The sequence below is a fragment of the Dasypus novemcinctus genome, chromosome 5, assembly GCF_030445035.2.
Source record: "Dasypus novemcinctus isolate mDasNov1 chromosome 5, mDasNov1.1.hap2, whole genome shotgun sequence".
Taxonomy (NCBI): domain Eukaryota; kingdom Metazoa; phylum Chordata; class Mammalia; order Cingulata; family Dasypodidae; genus Dasypus; species Dasypus novemcinctus.
Window position 1 is genome coordinate 109,862,842 of NC_080677.1, and position 21,622 is coordinate 109,884,463.

Here is a 21,622-nt window from a genome sequence, read left to right on the forward strand (position 1 = left end):
GATATGACCTGGAAGGTACAGACAAAACCAAAGTGGCAGTTTCTGCGTTACTTTTCTGACCACATTCTCTCTAATTGTGAGAGGCTGGTCTTGTAAAATGTGTGGAGGGTGTTGGGTAAGAAATAAAAATAATCAGAAAAATACATTTTTTTTTCTCAATCATACTTCACATGCTAGACACTGGAAATTATATATTTGTGCATGTACACAGCGAGAGAGGCATGTGTAGTTTCATGATATTTTGATCCAAAAATTTTGGCATCATTTCCAGCATTTAACAGAAGCATTTAATACTCTAGATTTATTCAAGTCTGGTGATGTGTGAAACCTGTAATATTAATTTGAATGTTCTCAGTATACTGAATCACAACCTCTTTATGGACTTATGCCTTAAATCCCAAATCTCTGCCTTAGAAGAAAGTTTGTGTTGTGGTTTTTTCGTGTTTTTTTTTTTTAATGGACCATGGAGATTTTATCCTGTAAATCTAAACTAGATAACTATTTCTCTGTTTCAGCACATGCTTTTCCATTTTATAAAAGAAAATTCCCTGTTTGGATTGATGGAATTATGGAAAACTTCGCAGGGAACTGAAGAGTGGCATGAAAAAGCATCCTACCTTTTGGCCTTGCCTTCACTCTCTCTCTCCACCTCATCAGTTTACCTCATCAGCCATGATGAATGATGTCCACGACATCCCTTCTAATTCTATAGTATGCCTCCCAATGTTTACCTTCCTATCTAACGCTAACTCATCCTTTCCCCCTCTCTGCCCTCGCCTCCCAATTCCGCCCTTTTTTGTATGGGACCTTAGCTCAGGCCTCCTCCAAATAACTCCCTCCCGGCCCTCCCTCCCCGGCAGCCTCCATTCACCCCCACCCCCATCTCCCAGCTCAGTCTCTCTTCTCGGCAACTCTACCTCCTTACCTCTCTTTGACCTCCTTTAATCTCCTTCACAGTCTGGCCCTGGACCTCTCGGCCTCTTCTTACCTTTCTGTACCTGAAGTGAGGCCCCTACTGGCATCTCCTTCACTCCCTTCTTTCTTGCCCCATCCCCTCCGACGCCAAGCCCCAGCATTCCTCAACGGCCGGGCCTGGTCAGCTTTAGCCTTATTTTGTTCCCGTGCCTCTGGGCTGGAAAAAGAGTTTGTGGTGCAAAGTGGGGACAAGAATTCCCCTCCGCCGTGGCCCCTGCCTTGCCCCCCTCCGCCCCTCCCGAGGCCGGGTTGCGGCGCTTCCTGGGCGGATGGCTTGGACTTGCTGCAGCAGCTGCGGTTCTGCTGTGTCATGCAAGAAGGAGGCGGCGGCGGCGGCGGCGGCCGGAGCTGAAGGGGGAGGAGGGGAGGAACCTGATCTCTCCGGTAGCGAAGGGCTGGAGGCAAACACCAAGCTCCCCCAGAGCCGCCCGGGAGCAGGGAGGGCTCGCTATACCCGGGGCCCTCCCCGCGGGGCAGATGGTAAGTCGGGCGGCGCAGGTGGTCGCCTTGGGAAGGGCGTGCAGGGGGGCTAGGTGGGGAGGTGGGGAGAACTAGGAGTCACCCCAGCCGGACCGAAGGACCCAGGCCAGAATGAGGATGACCAACCAAACGCAGCAATAAGTGTTACTCGAATAACGCCCCGCAGTTGACCCTGGCTGCACGAGGGGTTGGAATTGTGCGTCCGGAACCCAGGACAGAGCTAGGGGCAATGATGCAGGGTTGGAAAAACATCATCCCAAGAGCCCTGGCGCTTTAGGGTACAGCTGAATAGCAAAAGCAAAACAGGCACCCTATTCCTTACAGTTTTGCTGCGCTTTGTGGGTTGTCTTGTTTAAAACTAGGGAAAGGAAGGGGATGGGAAACCTGCCCAACCTCACTTTAGCCACGAAAATAATGCTCTTGGCTACCGGCCTCGGACAAACAGCCTCTGGTGCAATTAAACAATCAATAGAAAAAATAGCTTCATTCCCCTACCACCCCTCTTCTCCAAACTCCTTCGACCAAGATAATTCGGCTTACAGGAGGGAAAAAACGTCTGTGTGATGTTGCCCCCACCCGACCCCCCGTCGGCATCGCCACCACACACACTTCTCATCCCACTCCTCACCCCACTTTCAGAGCCCGTGGTTCTGAAAGACCTTGTGATGATCGCCTTGATGTTGAGTGAGCAGACTGCCTTAAACTCCAACAATTTCACCTCCGTTACCCTTTACCGGCAGGGTATTAAAAAACGTAGAACTGAGGGTAGTGAATGGAGGGACAGGCTGGGCGCCTAGAAATATTACTTCTTTCATATGAGTGTAATTCTCGGGACAACTTTTTTTTTTTTTCTTTTTAATTCCTTTTCATTTTGCTCCTGGAAATTTCAAAGCATTTTCTAAAACATAATTTTTTAAAATGTCAGTCATACATTTAGAAATAAGGGGTTGGCAGGATTAACCAAAAGGCTAATGACTGTCTCAAAAGCATATGCTGTTGCTAGGGAACTCAAGCTCATCCTGCTCTCTAATCACTAGTGTGTTACCTGGAAATCATACTGCTCAGAGTGTTATTAAAATGAATGTCATTTGGTTAAAGGCACTCTTGCTTATGTTACAGCATCTTGGATTATCATCAATTGTGTCACACCCCCGTGTCTTGTTTTCCTAATTTGATTTCTGTATTTGCGTCACTGCCAGGGACATCAGACCAGACCAGTCAGGTTCACTTCCTGTTTCTCAGAATTGGTTTATATTTGGTCTTATAGCAGTAGCTGGTAAAATATTATCAAACTGATCCTTTTGGAAAGAAATCTGGGCTTTCCATGAAAACAAACTATAGTCCAATTAAATTGTAATTCCCATGGAAAATGTCATAATTTAAGGAAGTAAGAAACTGCCAGTTGCTATTTGACAAAACCATCTTGAAATATAAAGCCTAGAAAAATTCATCATCTTTATTTCTTTTACCCAGAATCTTCATTCCTCGCCGTTAAAACTAAAACAAACTGAAGTAGAGAGTCAATTTAAGCATAATATTTCTCAAATGAAGCACAGAAAATACACATTGAAACTGGAGAAATCATTTAGACTAAATAAGGGATAGAATTGAATGGAATCCAGGCCCAGGGAGGACAAATAAGCTTGGCTTAGCATCATGGCATTCAGAGAACAGTGTGTGATTATAAGGCTACACTGCAAATAGGAAATCCCATCACTTTGTGTCCCTTATGTCCTAGGACTAGACAATCTTGCTTTTTTTCCTTTCTCTGTATAACAATGATGTTACGAAAGAAATATTATAAAGATAAGCACTATGTAAATAGTTATGTGGGTTCTGATGTAGACTATTTGTTTAGATGAAAAACAAAGCCCTTTGACAAGTTGTATATGGCATTGAGGATTGAAAGTACTCTTCACTGAAAGTCAGGAAAATTGCTCCCACTTCTCCTGGAGGCTGGATGGTCTTGGAGACTGAATGACCTTCGATGAGCCATTATAGGTCTTCCAGTGTTGGTTTCCTCACAGAGACTTAAATGAAATTGCTAGGCTTAAGGATCTCTAAGTCCCTTCCATTTACAAAATTCTATGATTATATTGCACTCACGACAAAATTTTCAATTTTACTTGTATTTTGCGGTATTAAATTTTAACGAACTTTAATAACTTATCTGTGGAGATCTTGGGGGAAAATGACAGTGGGAAATAATTTACTGATACTCCGTTTTTTAGTACCTGTTGCCAGATGATCAACTAAACACATTGCTCCTGTCGTACTTACTCTCTGCTTGCCTTGGTGATGTTGTGGAAGCAAAAGGATGTAAAAGTGTAAAGAAAGGTCTTTAAGTCATTTTAGACTTACTTAATCCAAAGTAGTTTGAGGAACAAAATGACAGAATGATGGAAGAGGGGCTACAAAAGAAATAATCACCCAAAGTCTCATGGAATTATTAACCTATTTGCCTATACTGTAATTAGAGATAGGCCAAAATACGTTAGCACAGATTTTAGAATTTTTCAGATCAAGATAAGAGGAATCATGGGAAAATGTGAAATTTGTGCCAGAGAGAAAAGATGTGAATTTGAAACTCAACTCTTCCACTTTATTTATTCATTATTGAGTGTCTGCTCTGTGCCAGGGAGTGTCCTAGGCATTGGGAATGCAAAAATGAATAATATGCAGCCCCTGCTCTGAAGGACCTTATAGTATAATGAGAAGACAGATGACTACACAGTTGATCACACAATAATGAAATGATATCCACAGGGGAACTAACAGGAGAGGGACCTAATCCTGACTGGACATAATCAGGGTCCCTAACCAGTGAAGATCAGTTTTGAGCTGAGCTCTGGAGGATAAGTAGAAGTAAGCAAGGCAAGTGGGCAGGTGGGCAGGTTAGAAGGAAAGGCTTTCCAGGTAAAGAGAGCACTATGTGTAAAGGTCTGGAGGTAAAGAAAATAAGTAAACTAACAAGTCAAGGTAACTTTTATGGCCAGAGAGAATAATTGAGAGTGAAGGACAGAAACCAACAGGTAGATTCTCAATAAATACATTAAAGGAATGCATAGCAGAGTCCTGAAGCATATGCCAGAAAGATTAGCATGGTCTTGTATTGTGAAAGTTTTTGTGTGCCTTCCTAAGAAGTTCTTATTTTATCCTAAGGCCAAAAGGTAGCCATTGATGGATTTTAAGGAGCATAGTGAAATAACCGAATGTCCAGTATAGAAGGTTCACTCTGGTTTGGAGAATTTATTAGTTTGAGTAACACCATAAGTGGGAAGGTTGTTTTAGCATTATAGAATAGAAATAACGACCATCTATACTAAGGCAGCAAGAACGGAAATGGAGAGAAGGAAGGATTCAAGAAGCATCAAGTATAGAGTAGAACCAAATGAATTATTATATGTGCAAATGAAGGAATAGGAGGAGATTTATGGTTTAGGTGAATGGGATGATGGTGGTGCCATTCACCAAAATGGCTTCAGGAGGAAGAGCAGGTAGAGAGGGCAGATAATTCGTTCAATTTCAAACATGTTGAGTTGAAGTGTCTGTGGGGTATCAAAGTGAAGCTACCTACTAGGTAACTGAACAAGGGGGATCTAAAACTGAGGAAATAGGTCTGTGCTGGAGTCATCAGAATAAGTAATAGTTCATGAAAGTAGATGAAATCTCCAAGAGAAGGTGTAGAAAAAGAAAAGAAGAGGATCTAGCATGGAACCCTATGAAAATGCCAACATTTAAAAGGTGGGGAAAGAAAGAAAAAAGAGAACCTCTAGAGAGGTAGGAAGATCAGGAACAAGCAGTTTGAGAGAAGCTGAGGGAGGAAATTACCAACAGTATTAAATGCTAGAAAGGTGTCAAGAAAAATAAGGATGGAAAAGTGCCCTTTGGATTTAACAACAAGGAGGTCATTGGTTTTGGGGTAAGAAAGAATTTCTTTTACTAATGGAGATAGTAGCCAGATTACAGTGGGTTCAAGAGTGGTTGAGAGCAGAGGAAGCAGGTAGAGCAAGTTCTTTTAGATTAGAAGGACTGATGGGCAAGAAAGGAAGGGAAAAGAAGGTATTGGGAACATATTTGAACTCATGGTCTGTGAGCTGAAGGCTGTATTGGGAAAGAAGGAAATAAAGTAATTCAGAATTCTTGTTTCTTTCAGGCTTCTCCCACGAACTAAATGATGTCACCATCTACCATTTACTTAAGCCAAAAAGCATGTAGACATACATGGTTCTTCTTTTTTCCCCTCACTTCTCACATCCAATCCATGAGGAAATCAAGCCAAATCTAACTTTAAAACATTCCAGAATAAGTCTCTTTCTATCTTTACTGTTACCATCCTAATGCAAACCGCTATCATCTCCCTTCTGTGCCCAGAAAATAGCTTTCTAATAGATTTTCCTGCTTCCACTCTTGCCATATTCTCCACAGCACAATGACATAAATCATAAACCATAAAACATAGATCATGTCACTTCCCTTCTGAGTATCTTTCTTTGGCTTCTAATTGCACTCAGAATAAAGTCCAGACTCCCTTCCTGGCCTACTAAACCCTATGTGACATTCCCAGACCACTTCTTCAACCTTGTCTCCAGCCACTCTCCCCCAAACTCCAGTCTCCTTAACCTTTATTCTCCTTCTCAAACACCTTGAACTTGTGCTTGTCTTAAATAAAGACTTTACACAAAATGTTTCCTCCACCTGAAATATTTTTAGTCAATCAGATCTCTTTTTAAATGTCACTTTCCCAAAGAGGCCTTTCCTACCACCTCACTTAAATTGTCTTCTCTATTCACCCTCTCAACTATCCTGTTCATTTATTTTCAGGATAATGAAACTTGATTACCGAGATTTTATTACTATAAAATATTTTATTGTATATAGTGAAAACCCATCTAAAATGCAAACTCTGGAGGTTTCCTGGCACATAGTAGGCACTTAATAGATGCTCACTGAGTATTTGTAGAAGGAAAAAGAGAGGAGCAACAGATTATTAAAAATTAGAAGCATTGAGAACCAGATCCTGGTATAGTTAAGAATGGGGAGTGCTGATGTTACTAGGCTTTTAAAATTTCAGAAGTTAAGAGAGTTACTAGTTGTATGGCTGTGGTCATCCATCCACATTCTCTGAGCTTAACTTTGTGGTTAATAATAATACATCCCTCACAGGAATGTTAAGAAAATGAAATGAAATAATATAGGTGGAGGCATAGAGCAATCTTGTCACGCTAGTTTCAGGAAATCTGGAGTTTGGTGAATCAATTCATAACCTTTACATAGCTCTTCATGTGGACTCTCCTATAATGGTATTAGCCTTTGATGATTATATATTTATTATTAGGAAAAAACCTGACTAAATTGTGACTTTTAAGAAATACTAGGATATGCATCAGAACCTGGAAATTAGATTATTTAAGAAGTCAAAGCACTCCTACAAATCAATAAGAAAAACATCAAAACACTCTGTAAAATTTGGCAAAGGGGATAACAAATTGCAGTTAAGGAAATACAAATGGATTTTTTTTTTCAGGGATTGAACCCAGGACCTCATACATGAGAAGGAGGTGCTCAACCACTGAGCTACATCCACTCCCCAATGAGAGTTGGTTTGTTTATTTGTTTTTAGGAGGTACAAGGGATCAAACTTGGGACCTCGTACATTGGAAGCAGGCATTCAACCATTTGAGCTATATCTGCTTCCCCAAATGGATGTTAAACATGTAAAAATTCTCACCCTTTCTCTTAACAAGCAAATTATAACTACTGTGAAATATATTTTTTACATATTAGATAGATAAAAATAAAAAAAGTTTAACCATATACTTGGTTGGCCAGAGTGGGAAGCAGGCATTTTCTTACACTGTCAAAGGCAGTGAAAGTTGGTACAACCTCTGTGGAAAGGAGTCTGACAATATTTACCAAAATTTTAAATGTGTAAAGCCTTTGATCTAGCAATACTGCTTCTATATATTTATCCAATAGATATACTCACATGCATATCAAAGGATGCCTCTTCTATGATCTTCACTGAAGGATTGTTTAAAGTAGCTAAAAACTAAAAACAGTCTATATCTCCATAAATAGAGATGCAGTTAAATAAATTTTGGTATAGTTACACAATTGAATAGTGGGCAGCTGTTAAAAAGAGTGAGGCAGTTTTAGGTATACTGATATGAGAAGATTTACACAATACATTACTAAGTAAAAAAAATAAAGAAGAAGGACGTGTATTTTGCTATCATTGTGTTTCCTTTTAAAGGCTACTTTTTTGTCTGAAAAACATTATCATTAAGAAGATAAAATAGAGCAGGGCAAGAGGAGATGTGGAGAGACCAGTTAGGAGGGTATTTCAGCAAGTCAGGCTAACAATGATGGTTGCCTGGACTAGGGTGATGTCGGTGAACATGAAAGAAATGATCCAAATCAAGAGTTATTTTAAAGACCTTGACAAGTGAATGGACACTGTGGGTTAGGAAGAGGGAGGTAGTGCAACAGTTGACTAGAGATTTCTGCCACAATCAGATTATGAGCGAGAGGTCCATTACTGAGATGGAGAAAACTGAGACAGAACAGAATTGCAGGAAAAGTCAAAAGTTCTAAATGGAGATGGCCAGTGAGGACTTGTATATATGGGTCTGAAGCTCCAAATCTAAATTTATAAATTTGGAAGAAGAAACGATTGCTTATGGAGGGTGGAAAGAATTAAAAGAAAAGCAAGCCCAAGACTAAACTCCAGCCATTTACAGATTAGATAGCAAAGGAAGAGGTAGCAGTAGAGAGCAACCAGAGAAATAAAACTAGGAGGCTATGGTGCTAAGGAAAACAAGGGAAAAGTACATTAAGGAGGAACAATTCATGTTCAATGCTGCTAAGAGGTCAAGTAAAATCATTATAGCTTGTTTCCTTCATGAACTCTCAGTTCCTTGAGAGTAGGGATTCTTTTATTTTTGCATTCCCACTACTTGCCTTGTGCCTCACACATAATACATGATCAGTAAACTTTAGTTAAATTGAAGAGAGAGACAGAAATACAATAGAATTTGTCCTTGAATCTTAAAAAGTAAAATAAAACAGATTCCCTTGAACTTTACTGCAAACCAAACAATTTTAGGACAAATAAGGAGATTCTGCTCCCTTATTCTACTCTTGAGCTAATACACTGAAGCTCTCACAGAACCATGTAGTTGCAATAAGTGCCATCCCAAGACATTTGATAAGTAATATTCACCTGTGTATGATTATTCTGAGTCATTTTTATTTTTATTTAGGTACTGGATGATGACAAAAAGAGCAGTTTGCTTTTCCTGGTCTATCTGGTTCAATCAGCCCACCCTGAGTCAGTTGATGGAGTCTGGAAAATCCATTTCGGTGGCACTAAATCTCCATAATGTAGTGTGACCGTTCGTAAGGAATGCCCAGCCCCAATTTCCCATCAGAGGGAAAGATGACTTTTGGCAGGAAGAGATTCATAACCTCTTAGAGAAACTACCACCAGCTTCTCAGTGTTGTTTCTGCAGAAAGATGCTGCTGCTGTCAGGAGAGACAGTAGAGAACATCAAAGAAGAGGTTTTAACTTTGTTCTGAGAACATGGAAACATGTCAGCTTAAATTCTAACCTGCATAGCAAAAGAGATGTGATGCCCTTTTGGCTCAGTAACCTTTAATTAGAAACAAAAATAAATAGATGTAGTTTAAATAATAGTTTAAATGTTAAGGCATGGTGTATTATTTATTTAGACCAGAGGTCGGCAAACGTTTTCTGTTAAGGGCAAGATAAGGAATATTTTAGACTTTGTAGGCCAAAGAGTCTCTGTCGCAGCTTCTCAACTATGCCACTGTAGCACAAAAGCAGCCACAGGCAAATACATACACAGATAAGCGTGACTGTTCCAATAAAACTTTATTTATTGACACTGAAATTTGTATTTGATATAATTTTCACGCGTCACAAAATATCGTTCTTCTTCCAACCATTTAAAAATGTGAAAGCCTTTCCTAGCTCACTGTCGATACAAAAACTGGGTTGGCTGAATTTGGCAACCCATGATATAAATAAACCTGAAGATCTTGTTACAAGAAAGAGTTTCAGATTTGGACTTCCGAAGGAAATAATCTGTTTCATATATACACTTTTGTTGTTATTTTAACTTCTCACATTTTTTGAACATGTATTTGACTTATTTGGAAATAAAATATGTCTCACCAATTCAGTATTCATTTAAACAATTTGTTCTTTCTCTTCCTTGTAATGTATATGTGTGTGAATGTAGTATTTTTATAGAGCAAACTAAAGAATTCTTGCCACTTGACTTTCTAAATGTCCAAACTGAGAGAAGACATGGTAGTTCTAATCACATTTTAATTGGATTAATTCATTCAAAAAGTACTTATGAATCATCTACTTCTTACATAGTCCAGTACAGGGTATTACAGATTTATGGTCCTTGCTGTGGAGGAGTTGTATTTTTTATCTAGTTAGAGATAAAGAGTTTTAAAAAATGAAAAATGATGCTGAGTAGAGAGAGAGATACAGATAAGTGAAAAACATAGTGGCTGATAAAGTGCCAGGGAGAATTGTTTGAATATATCTCAGTATGATATAGTAATTTAAAGCAACAGATAGGTAGTCAGAAGAAATTGTTTAAATCTCATCTCCTTTGCATCAGAGCTGTGTGATCTTGGCCTGATTACATAAACCATATAAACTTCAGTTCCCTCTTTTAGGAGGTTGTGGGAATTCAAATAAAATAGTGTATGTAAATCAGCTAGCATGGTACCTGGCACATGGTGAGCAGACAGTAAATGGTAGCTGTTGTATTATGACAATATAAAAGTATCTAACTTGTTCAGAAGAAGCACCCAATCAGAGACAATGCAGAGTAAGCTTGTTAAGTTGAGATGATATGTACATGTATGGAAATCCACAAACCTGAGGCTGGATGCTTGGTAGAAAACATCTGGGTGGAAATAAAAGCAGAAGTGACAGGTCACAGGAGCATGTAATAAGGCATCTTACCATTTGTCTTGCCTTTTTCTTCCCAAGAAACTAGCTGCTTGTTTGCCTAAGGAGCTCCACCTATAGGTCTTGTCTCCCAGCCTTACCTGTACTTACCTGTGCTTATATATTTTTGAAGATTTATTTTTTTATCTCTAGCCACCCCCCACCACCCCCCACCCCCCCCTGCATTGTCTGCTCTCTTGTGTCCATTTGCTGTGTGTTCTTCTGTGTCCGCTTGCATTCTCAGCAGCACCGGGAATCTGTGTCTTTTTTTTTTTTTTGCATCATCTTGCTGCATCAGCTCTCTGTGTGTGCAGCGCCACTCTGGGCAGACTGTGCTTTTTTTGCATGGGGTAGCTCTCCTTGCGGGGCATACTCCTTGCATGTGGGGCTCCCCTACGCAGGGGACACCTCTGCATGACACAGCACTCCTTGTGCACATCAGCACTGCACATGGGCCAGCTCACCACATAGGCCAGGAGGCCCTGGGTTCGAACCCTGGATCTCCTATATGGTAGGTGGATGCTCTATCAGTTGAGTCACATCTGCTTCCCTCCTCTATATTTTTTATTCTCCAGGTTAATTCTGTACTTCCTTCAACAATTACCCATGAACTATGGATTCATTCACTCATTCATTTATTCAACAAATATTTCTATATACCAGGCACCATGCCAGGGGCACTGGGTTCAAGAAAGGACATGACCCAGTCCTTGCCTGAAAGAAGTCTACAGTCCATCCTGATGTGCTAATCTCACTGGGGCTTCTCTAATCGATCAATGTTCCTTTCCAAATGTGGTTCCCAGAACTCGACCCTCTATTCCCAAGTGGTTTGACAAGCACAGAGTTCAGAAGAGCTAGTACTTCATGATATGGACATGTTATCGTTAGGAAGTGCTGATGTTACTAATAGAGGAAATATGAAAGGGGGAATGTGGGGTGTGGGGTGGGTGTGAATGGGTGCGCAGAATGTAAGACGATGTTTTTGTTAAAATTTTTGGAAGGCTGTCAAAAAAGTGAGTTCTTACTGGGGAGAGATTGTGTCCTCATTGTCGGCTCCAACATCTTGCTTCCTTCTAGTCAGGTTGGTTGTGCGCCTTGGACCAGTAGAGTCCTCTTATTATGCCTTCCTGCCCCTCTTTTTGCCCAGATCTTGACTTCTACCTTGATTTCAACACCTTCAGTCTCTGGTCCTTCTACCTTGTTTCCCAAACTTCTTATAAATTTAGGACCCTGTCCTGAACCCTGGCTGACTTTACCATGGCTCTGAGGTCTGGTTTTGCTTTACTCTGATCGGTCCCCTTCCCCAGAGAGCTATATTCTGTTGCCCACACCCAGGCTGTGATCTCCTTAAATCATGGCACATATGGCATCTTACCCTGAATGGATACCTGCTGCTGGAGTCAGATTGGACTGCTTAGTACTGAAAGCTTCATGAGCTTCAACTTGCTACTAGGGTCACAAACTAGGGAAAATCACTGCAAATAGAACAAGTCTTGTGAAGCCCAGCTGCCCTAATCCAGGCCGGCTTCTGTATTCACAGCCCATGCCCTGGGAAGTACCCCTATCCCCAGTCTTGCTCACTGCCTCTTTCTCCTGACCCTGTTGTCATCTAGTTCTAGCAAGGCAAGTGATCCTGTTACAGCAACATCGATAATGCTTTCCTGCTACCAAGAACACAGTGTAGGGGTATGGGAGAACTTCAACTTACTTGACATTTACTAACAATCTCATTCTGCTGAAAATAGAGTCAAATAAAGTTGCATGACTTAGATTTAAATTCATTGCTTATTGAAGAGGTACTAGTCTATCCTTAATTCCGATCAACTAAGAAGAATGTGTTGATGAAGAGGAAGTGACAGACAACTTAAAATAAGTGGCCATGGTATCCTTGAATTGTGAAAGCCCAAGAAGGCAATTCTGCACTGCTAATCTGACACAAAGAAGAAGAGAGCAAGTTAAGAAAAAATATAGGCATGAGATTCTGACCAGGAACTAGGAAATTATAGCTCAAAGGGAATAAATGATCTTGAAATTTAAATTCTAATAAAATCAGTGATTTCAATTAAGAAAAAGAAAGTACCTAAAAAGATCAAGATGACTGATAAATGTTCAGATAAGCTTGGATTTTTTAAAAAGATGTGTAGAAAAGATAGCAATGGGGGTACATAACAAGGCCTCATTTAAAAAGGTGTGGACATGTCAGAATAATGCCAGAAGGGCTAAAGTCCAGAGATAACTGGTTCCTGGGAGAGTATTACAGATAAATAGTTTTTTGTTTGCTTTTTGCTTACTTTTGTAGCAAGACTAATAACAAAGAAGCTATTGAATGGAACAGATTGTCTAATATTTCACACAATGGGAAAACATAATCATTCAACTATAGTATTTCCTGGATTCTACGCACATGTTGTGTTTTTTTGCATCTTTAATATTTCTAAAATCAGAATATATCTTCAATAGATGTGTTTAATGTGGTAATATTTTGGGGAGGGGGCTCTAAATCAGTCCTCAAATGGTGGTGCCTTATATAATGACCTGATCTTAGATTGAAGAAATATGGAATTTTGTTCATTTAGCTCTGCCAATATCAATTGCACTCGGCCAACAAGAGATCCACCTGTGTCCTGAGAATGGCGGTGCTGCCAGGAACCACCAAAAGGGAGAAAAGAGTCAGAAAACAGTTTGGAGGGCACTTTCAGAAGCACGTTGCTCTTGGGGAGGGCAGAGAAGAGTGGATGTGCACTACTGAAGAGTAGAAGAGAAGCAAGTACTAGAGACAGGGTTGAAGCAAAAATGGAGATAAAGAAAGGGGAAAAATAAAGGAGTGAAAAGAGACCCTTTCCACCCCACAGAAGCCAAGTCTTGTACATGTGTGCCTCAGAGGAGGGTAGGGTGAGGAGAGGTGATGGGTGTGGAAAGGACCAGGCATGGCCAAGGTTCAGGAAGGGATAAAGGAACTACCTTGAATATACTCAGGACCAGCGTCTAATGTGGGGTCAGGTGGACAGTGACTGGCCCCTAGTGGGATGTTTGGAGCTGATTCTGGCACATGTTATGTGTGTATACTGTGTCCTGCCTCTTCTGAATCATTGTTGTGACAGACTTAAAGTTCTGGTGCTCCAAGGTCCAACTTAAGTAGCTCTGGTTAACCACATGAAGGGCTCCTCAGTGAAGGTCTTTAGATCAGGATGTAGGTTCTAGGGTCACAAACCAGGGAAAATCACTGCAAAATAGAACAAGCAAGGGTCTGAGTTTAGGGGAAAAAAGACAAGGAATGGTCCATTTAAGTAACCAGAGAATACAGTAACCAGAAGTCAGAAATTTTACCACAATAAATTCAGGAGAAAGTTGGAACTGTGATCTTTTTCTTTTGGGTCCTTGGAGCCCATATTAAAGAAGGGATTCAAAGAACTGTAGGTCACCTGGCCATGGAGGAAACTGTTCCAGCCATGGATGAGCAGACCTTTAGGTACTATGATGTGCCCCTGGGGTCCATAGGCAGTTTGAAAGTAAAGGGTTTAGCACCTAGGGAAGGGACCATGTCTTTTCATTATTTTAATCTAATCTACCACACTATTAGTGGTAAAACAAATGAATTTTCAAATGGCAGAGACTTGTTATTTTCTATTGAAAGTAATAATCTCAATACGGAAAAAGAACACAGGGGTGGGGTATATGGGGTATATGGGAGTCCCTATATTTTTTATGTAACTTTTCTGTTGTCTAAACTTCTTTAAAAATAAAGTTAAAAAAAATAATCCTGATACTTGAAGATAAAGTCCTTGCCTTCGTTGCCTTCTCACATGCATTTCCCCTTTTCCCAGCTGCCCCTCATTTCCATGGAGTTCTGCAAAAGCTTATTTCACCTTATCTCTAGTGGGTAGACAATGTATTCCAAGCTAAGCCAACCAGTGAATTTCATCTCCTTGACCCCAGCCACTGACTGAGCTGTGGGGAGGTGACTTAAGTCAGTTCAATCAAAGAAAATGTCAGAACTTTTGCTGAGAATGCCTTCGGCAGTGAATTCAGAGGCATGTTACCCTGGGAGTTCCCAGCAGACATCTTGGGACTGTGATGGTAGAGTCTACTGAGAATGGAGCCATCACCAAGGACTAGAGCAAAGATATGAGGAGGGAAACATTAGATCCTGGCCACATTGTGTGAGCCACCTGACAAAACCTGGCCGGAAGCCTCCAAACTTTTCATTTATGGGAGCCAACAGATTCTATTTTTTTCCTAAGCCATTTTGAGTGAGATTTTCTGTTACTTAAACCGAAACATCCTCTGTGATTCAAAAAGATGGAATAAACATGGCTAAGAAGGAATGGAATGCTTTTCAGATGGATTAAGGAGTTAAATGTGAAAAATGAACCCAGACAAACAGGTAACGTATGTTGCAAAGATAAAAGTAGTGAAGGCCTGCAAAAAAAAAGTGAAAGTTTGTGGTTTATAAAAAAAGATAAGAAACTAATAGAAGTAACTGCTTAAAACTCTTTAACTTAGATAAAATTAAATGAAAAAGATTCTGAAACTTTTGTAGTATAGATATGACAAAGAGCAATATACTTCATATATAAAGAGCTCTCACAAACTTACCAGAAAAAGTCAAGATATTAAAGAAGAATGGTCAAAGAACTTGAAAGGGCAGAAAGGAAAAAGGAATTTGGCTGCTCAGTGAAAATGAAAAATGTTCAATTTCACTAGTAAGCAATGAAATGCAAAATAAAGTAAAATCCAGATGCTTTTGTGCCTAGAAGATTGGCAAGAACTTTAAAATGCTGATACCTTGCATGGTTAAAGATGCAGAGGAACAAGTACCCTCCTACAACATTGCAAGTATAAATTGGTACAAGCAATCTAGACAGCATTTTGGCATTGTGTATCAAAAACCTTAACATATGCAAACCATTTTACATAGTAACTTTGCTCTTAGGATTTTATCTTAAGAAAACAATCAGAATCTGCACAAAATTTAACATCAAGGAATGTTTACTACAACATTCCTTATAATATTGAACACCTGGAGATAACCTAAGTGTCCAAGAAGTATTACATAAATTGTGTATTACTGTGATGAAATCTATGCATCCAGTAAAAAGCAGTTTATGGAAAATGTCATGGTGTCAGAAAATGTTGGTGCTATATGGTTTTATTAAAAATAGCAGGTTATCAAATAGTGTGCCCAACTTTATGTTTGCTCAGAATTGAAGACTGAATAGTGACACAGAAAAATATTAATAGAGTCGATATATTGGTGGAATTAAAACTGATTTTATTTTCTTTGTTGTGGTTTTCTGTATATATATTAATCATCTCAGTAAACATGTAGCTAGTTCTTTTATAGCCAGGATAAGAAATTTTTAAAAAGAAATTTAAGATGAAATGGGAACCTAAGGTGAGAGAGAACCTCGCAGCTTTCCTGCAGCTCCAAATCTCATGAACCTTATAAACTACATCTCACAGTATAAAAGAACCTCCATTTGTGATCGTAGACATGCCGTAATACCCTGTGAGGAATCACTGAGCATGGGAAAAGTGCCATATGACTGGAATTAGGCAGATATCCCAATTTTTGAACAAGAGAGATGAATTTGAGAACTTACAGACTGACAAGCTTAGTTTTCATCTCATTAACAGGTAGTTTTTGAGTGCTTAGGTAAAGAAAGCAGTTGTCAACAGGAGCCAGCATGGGTTCACTCAAATTAAGTACTTTCCATCTACCCTCATTACTTTTTTTTTTTTTTTTGAGATTTTTAAAATTTATTTCTCCCCACTCCCTCATTGTTTGCACTCACTGTTCATCTTCCTTTTAGGAGGCACTGAGAACCAAACGTAGGACCTCCCATGTAGGAGTGAGGTGCCTAATTGCTTGAGCCGCCTCCACTCCCTGCTTTGTTGTACTTCTTATGTTTCCCTCCTTGTGTCTCTTGTTGCATCATCTTACAGCACCAGCTTGCTGTCTTGCTTGTCTTCTTTAGGAGGCACCAGGAATTGAACCTGAGACATCCCATGTGGTAGGCAGGAGCTCAGTCATTTGAACCACATCTACTTCTCCCTCATTTCTTTATGCCCCATGTGCTTTATGTCATGTAATCCTCAGGCCATACCTCTGAGTTAGGTATTATTATTACTATTATTATTTTCCCATTATACAAAAGTTAAGCCTAAGGGAAGAGATGTTGAGCTATTTGCCCAATATCTTATAGTTTCTTTTGTAAAGAAGATCAAATTAGGTTAATCAGCTGGACGATTAGAGGCAGATTTGTCATAGCTGGCATTGGACAGAGGTTTCTTTGGGATCCTGGTGGACAATATAATGGAACATGGGACAGATATTAGTACTATATTAATATATGAAATGATTATACCCCAAAGGGTGGTTTAATAGAATACTTTGCCTAGAGGTTCCAAAGTGGTAATAAGAATACTTACCACTTACTGAATACTTATTATTTGCAAGGTTCTGTACAAAAGTGCTTCCCATTCATTATCTCACTTAATTGTCTTCAAAAGGTGGAGAAACATGTACAGTCTCCACCATTTTACAGGTGAGAAAACCAGCTTCTGATTAGACATCTACTAAGTAGAGGAACTAGGATTCAGTCACAGAAACTCTGCTTTCAGAGTCCATGTGCTTTACTATTATACTCGAGTGTCTTCTTCTGGCCCTTGGCTCTTGTTCTCCTCAACTTATTTTTTCCTTTTTATTTGAAAAATATTTATCAATCTTGAATAACAACTTACAAGACATGCTAAGGACACAAAGCAGGAGAAGAAAAAGAAGGCAAGTAAACCTACATTTATTGAGTACTTATCATGTATTAGGTGTTGTATTTCCCCGTTCAAGCCTCAGAACAACTTTGTAGTGCAGGTGTAAGTATCCCTATTTTCACTGATAAGCACACTGAGACTCAGGTCATATGACATGTCCAGTGTCACGGAGCTACATAACAAAGCCAGAATTAGACTCCAGATCGTTCTGAATCCTAAGCCTTGCTCATTATACTACCAAGGAGAGTTATTATGTCATATAAACAAAATCATCAGACTTCAAAAAGGAGGTGGAAATCTTGGCTAATGAAAACCAAACATAAAGATTTGATATTAAGTGGGGGAAAATGTAAAATCCTGCAATCGGCTTTAAAAACTCAGTTGTACAAATATAGGATTGGATAGACCTGGTTTATTGACATCTCAGGTGCAAAAGATTTGGATTGATAGTGAAGCAACATGAGTCAGCATTGTGCCTGTTAGCACATTCATACAAGCTTGGGTTGCATTAACTGAAGGACTGTGTCCTGGAAAAGGAAGAAAATACTCCAACTGTTTGTGCACTGCTTATACCAGATGGGGAGTGTTGCAATTAAAAGGGACTTTGACAGATTAGGCTATGGATGTCCAGAGGAGAGCAGCTATTTGGTAACAAAACACATGCATACATACTTACATCCATACAGATTGTATTGCTTCATAAAAGTTAAACAAATGGGAAAACCCAAGAAGTAGGTGAAAATCATCTTTAGTTAGCTAAAGTGCTACTATATGGAAGAAATTCTTCTACTGGAGGGACTTCAGAGGACAGAGCTGTGGCTGGAGAAGGGCATGTTTTGTCCTATTGGTGAAAAACCAGGACATAGTTATGTCTCACATATCATTTTAGTCACTGCAATGCCAAACCCCATGCTTGAGATATAGCGGGCACTTGACAAATATATGGTGAACCAATTTTGATATGTATGGCTTTTCAAAAACGCAAGAGGTTGTCTGGTGGGCTAGTAAGCTCCTGAAAGACATTTGCACAAAAGCTAGATAGCTCCCTGTTGCACTCAAGACTCCCATCCCATTAAAAAAAAAAATCCTCCTTGCCCAACTCCACTCCCTTCCTAGTCAGTACCTACTTCCCCCACAGCCAAATTTCAAAGAGGAGTCTGTCACCAATCCATTCTGGTCTGACTTCTGCCTCTCAAAACTCTGCTCATTATCATTCATAGGACCCCATTGGAAAACTGTTCCCCTTTGAAGGTCTCTTCTCCTTTACATGCAGATATTCCTCTGTCCCATTCTTATCTTACCTCTCTGACTTTTCCTTTCCCATCTCCTCTAGCTCTTCCTCTGACAGCCACACTTGAATGTCTTTGCTCAGTCTTCTATTCTTGGCACTCTTCTCACCATGTGCCCTTCCAAGGAAATTTCATCCATTCTGGGGCCTTTGCTGCCACCGGGCAGTTACTTCTGATGCTATATATCCAATCCAAACCTCTCCTGAGCGGCAGACCTGTCTTTCATTCATCAGTGGATATCCTACAATCAAGGCAAACCTAATATGCCATTCGTCATCCGCTCCATGTTTGCTCTCCTTCTCCCATTTAGTTTTGTTAACATCACTAAACTTTCAACCTTGTTCTCTCTCAACTCCCAGCTCCCTATCTCATCAATAGCTATATCTCAATGTTCCTTATAAACCTCCCTTGGATTTGTCACTACTTTTCATCCCATTGCTACTGTAGTGATTCAGACCTTGTTTTAGTTTCCTGGGCTGCTCAAGCAAATACTATGAAATGGGTCAGGGTAAATAATGGGAATTTATTACCTTATGGTTTTGAGGCTAAAAGAAAATCCAAATCAAGGCACCATTAAGGTGATGCTTTCTCCTCAAAAACTGTGACTTTCTGGGACTGGCTGCCAGTGATTCTTGGTCCTTAGTTTGTCACATGGCAATGCACATGGCGGCGTCTTCTGGTGTCTCTCTTCTCTTCTGGGTTCTGTTGTTTTCAGCTTCTATCTGTCCCTCTGTGGCTTTATCTCTCCCCTTCACTCTTTGAATTTCTCTCTACTTATTAAGTACTCCAGTAATAGGATTAAGACCCATCCTGATTGAGGTGAGAAACCCTTTAACTGAAGTAACCATTGTAAAAAAGGTTTTTCTTACATTGGGTTTTTATTACAGTGGGTCCACAGGAATGGATTAAATTTAAGAACACTTTTTCCTGGGTACATAGCTCCAGAATACTGTAGACCTTAACCCCTTTCTTAAACTTTTACAGAAATCTTCTAATTAGCTTTCCTGGCTCTACCTTCCCCGTGCTCTAGCTCAGCCTCCATCCTACAACTAAAGTTTTATTTTTTTATTATGAACGATCACATTTCTCCCATATGTAAAAAACAAAAACAAAACTCTGTTAATTACTTATCATCTTCAGGGCAAAGTCCAGGTATCTTAGCTATAAATCAAGGTTCTTCACAATATAGCTACAATCTACCTTACCAGTCACCTCTAGTCCACACCAGACTTTTCTCTTTGTTTTCCCTGGTCACAGTTTGCTTTCGATAATCCTTTTCCTCAAATTAAAATGCCAGTCTTCTTACCCTGGCCAACTCATCTCATCCTTCAGTACCCAACTCAAACTGCAGCACCTCTGGGAAAACAAACCTCTTCAATTTCCAAGTTTGGAGTTCAGGGGACATGTCAGGACAAGAGATGTGATGTTTAAAGCAATGCACTGGATGGGTGATTGTAGAGGACCACGCTCAAGGGGAACTCCAGCATTCAGAGACTCAGGAAGGACCCGACAAAAGAGACTGAGAAGGAACAAACAATGAGGTAGGAGGAAAGGCAGGGCTGTGTGATGAAAGCCAAATGAAGAAACTGTTTCAAGAAGAAGGGAGAGATCATTAGTGCCAAATACTGCTGAGAGGATAAGATGACAACTAAGAATTGGCCTTTGGATTTGACAGCATAGAGGTCATTACAACCTTCCCAGGTGTGTTTTCAACGGAGCAATGAGGACAGAATGTTGACTCCTTTGGCTTGGCTTCAAGAGATAATCAGAAATGAGGAAGTAGATGCTTGTTAAATGAGGGAAGGAGTGGATTGAGTGAATAAAACATGTCTTAGAAAGAATTCCATGATTGGTCAGGAACCAAAAAAGGTATATGAATTCTTTTGAACTCTTAGAGTCTCTGAAATATTCCCAAATAGAAACAAGGATAGGATTTCATGGTGCAAGGTTTTTCTTAAGTGACAAGGGAATTCAGAGTAGAATTACCATGGCAGTAGTATTAATGAAGGAAAGATTTTATATGAGTTCTGTTATAGTTGCATTTTATCTACCTCTGGCCCCATTTCATAAAGACCTCTATACAGGACAACTGAGGCTTCAGGGAAAAGTTGTCATTGAAGGCAGCTTTAGGATTTCCAGACACTATTTCCAAACACTTGCTGCTAGTGTGTAAGGTTGCTGCTAAGAAGCCTATAGGTTGACTATCACTCTTTTGGGGACTGGGTAGTACCAACCAGGAATGGTTGGAAAGAGGCAAACTGGCAACACCTGACCCATCCAATGTCATGTGCTTTAAGACATATTGGAAGTATTTCTATATAAAACTTTTATATTGAAATAGTAATGGAAGTGGGCTAAGTGATCACCTGTCTTTGGAGTATTATGGTAATGAAATATGGAGAATACAAACCTCACTTAGACCAGACCTGAGCTTTGATTTAGTACTGTTCCTTATGTGATATTCCTCAAATAATCTGAGTTTCAAAAGGCACTTTTGTATCGATCCCATGTAGAATGTGTTTTTACTTACTGGAATGAGGACAAGTAACCCAGGGACTATACATTTCCTTTTATATAATCATTTATGGTGATGTCCAGAGCCTGGATTGTGAAACAGAATGAGCCATAAAATATTTGAAGTACCTCCCATCATGCCATGTCTCCTGTAGTTCCCCAAATGCATCGTGTGCTCTGATTTGTCTGTGTCATTGCCCGTGCTGTCCTCTCTACCTGAAATATTCAAATTTCCTTCTCCTGTTATGCTCAGCTCTAGTAGCCTCCTCTGGGAGACCTTCCTCACCCACTCACACAAAAAGAGCCCCCTCTCTGTGCTCCACAAACTGTTTTTGTGTGTTACTCCATCTCCACACCTAATATAATGTGCTACACTTGTTGGCTTCTCTGGTTACCTCACTGGACTGTGAATTTCTTGAAGCCAGTGATTTTGTTTTCTTCCTATTTTCATTCTTTGGATCTAGAATAGTGCTTTTACATTTGGGACACACAATAAAAATTAATATTCGTTGAATGGATGCATGAATACTTGAGTGGCCTGAATGTGTGAATGAATGAATGAATGAATACAGGAAAAGATCAGAAAAATGTTATT

General features: G+C 39.8%; 1 protein-coding gene across 3 annotated transcripts in view; it reads left to right on the forward strand.

The window, feature by feature from the left end:
- The first annotated feature begins 1,220 nt into the window (after positions 1-1,220).
- MKLN1 (muskelin 1) overlaps positions 1,221-21,622 on the forward strand; it is a 453,286-nt gene continuing 432,884 nt past the window's right edge. Inside the window, exon 1 of one of the 3 annotated variants that reach the window (XM_058297366.1) lies at positions 1,221-1,455. The gene's annotated coding sequence lies outside the window, so the exon portion shown is untranslated. The remainder of the gene's footprint in view (positions 1,456-21,622) is intronic. The other 2 variants (XM_058297367.1, XM_058297368.2) reach the window with 2 other exon arrangements.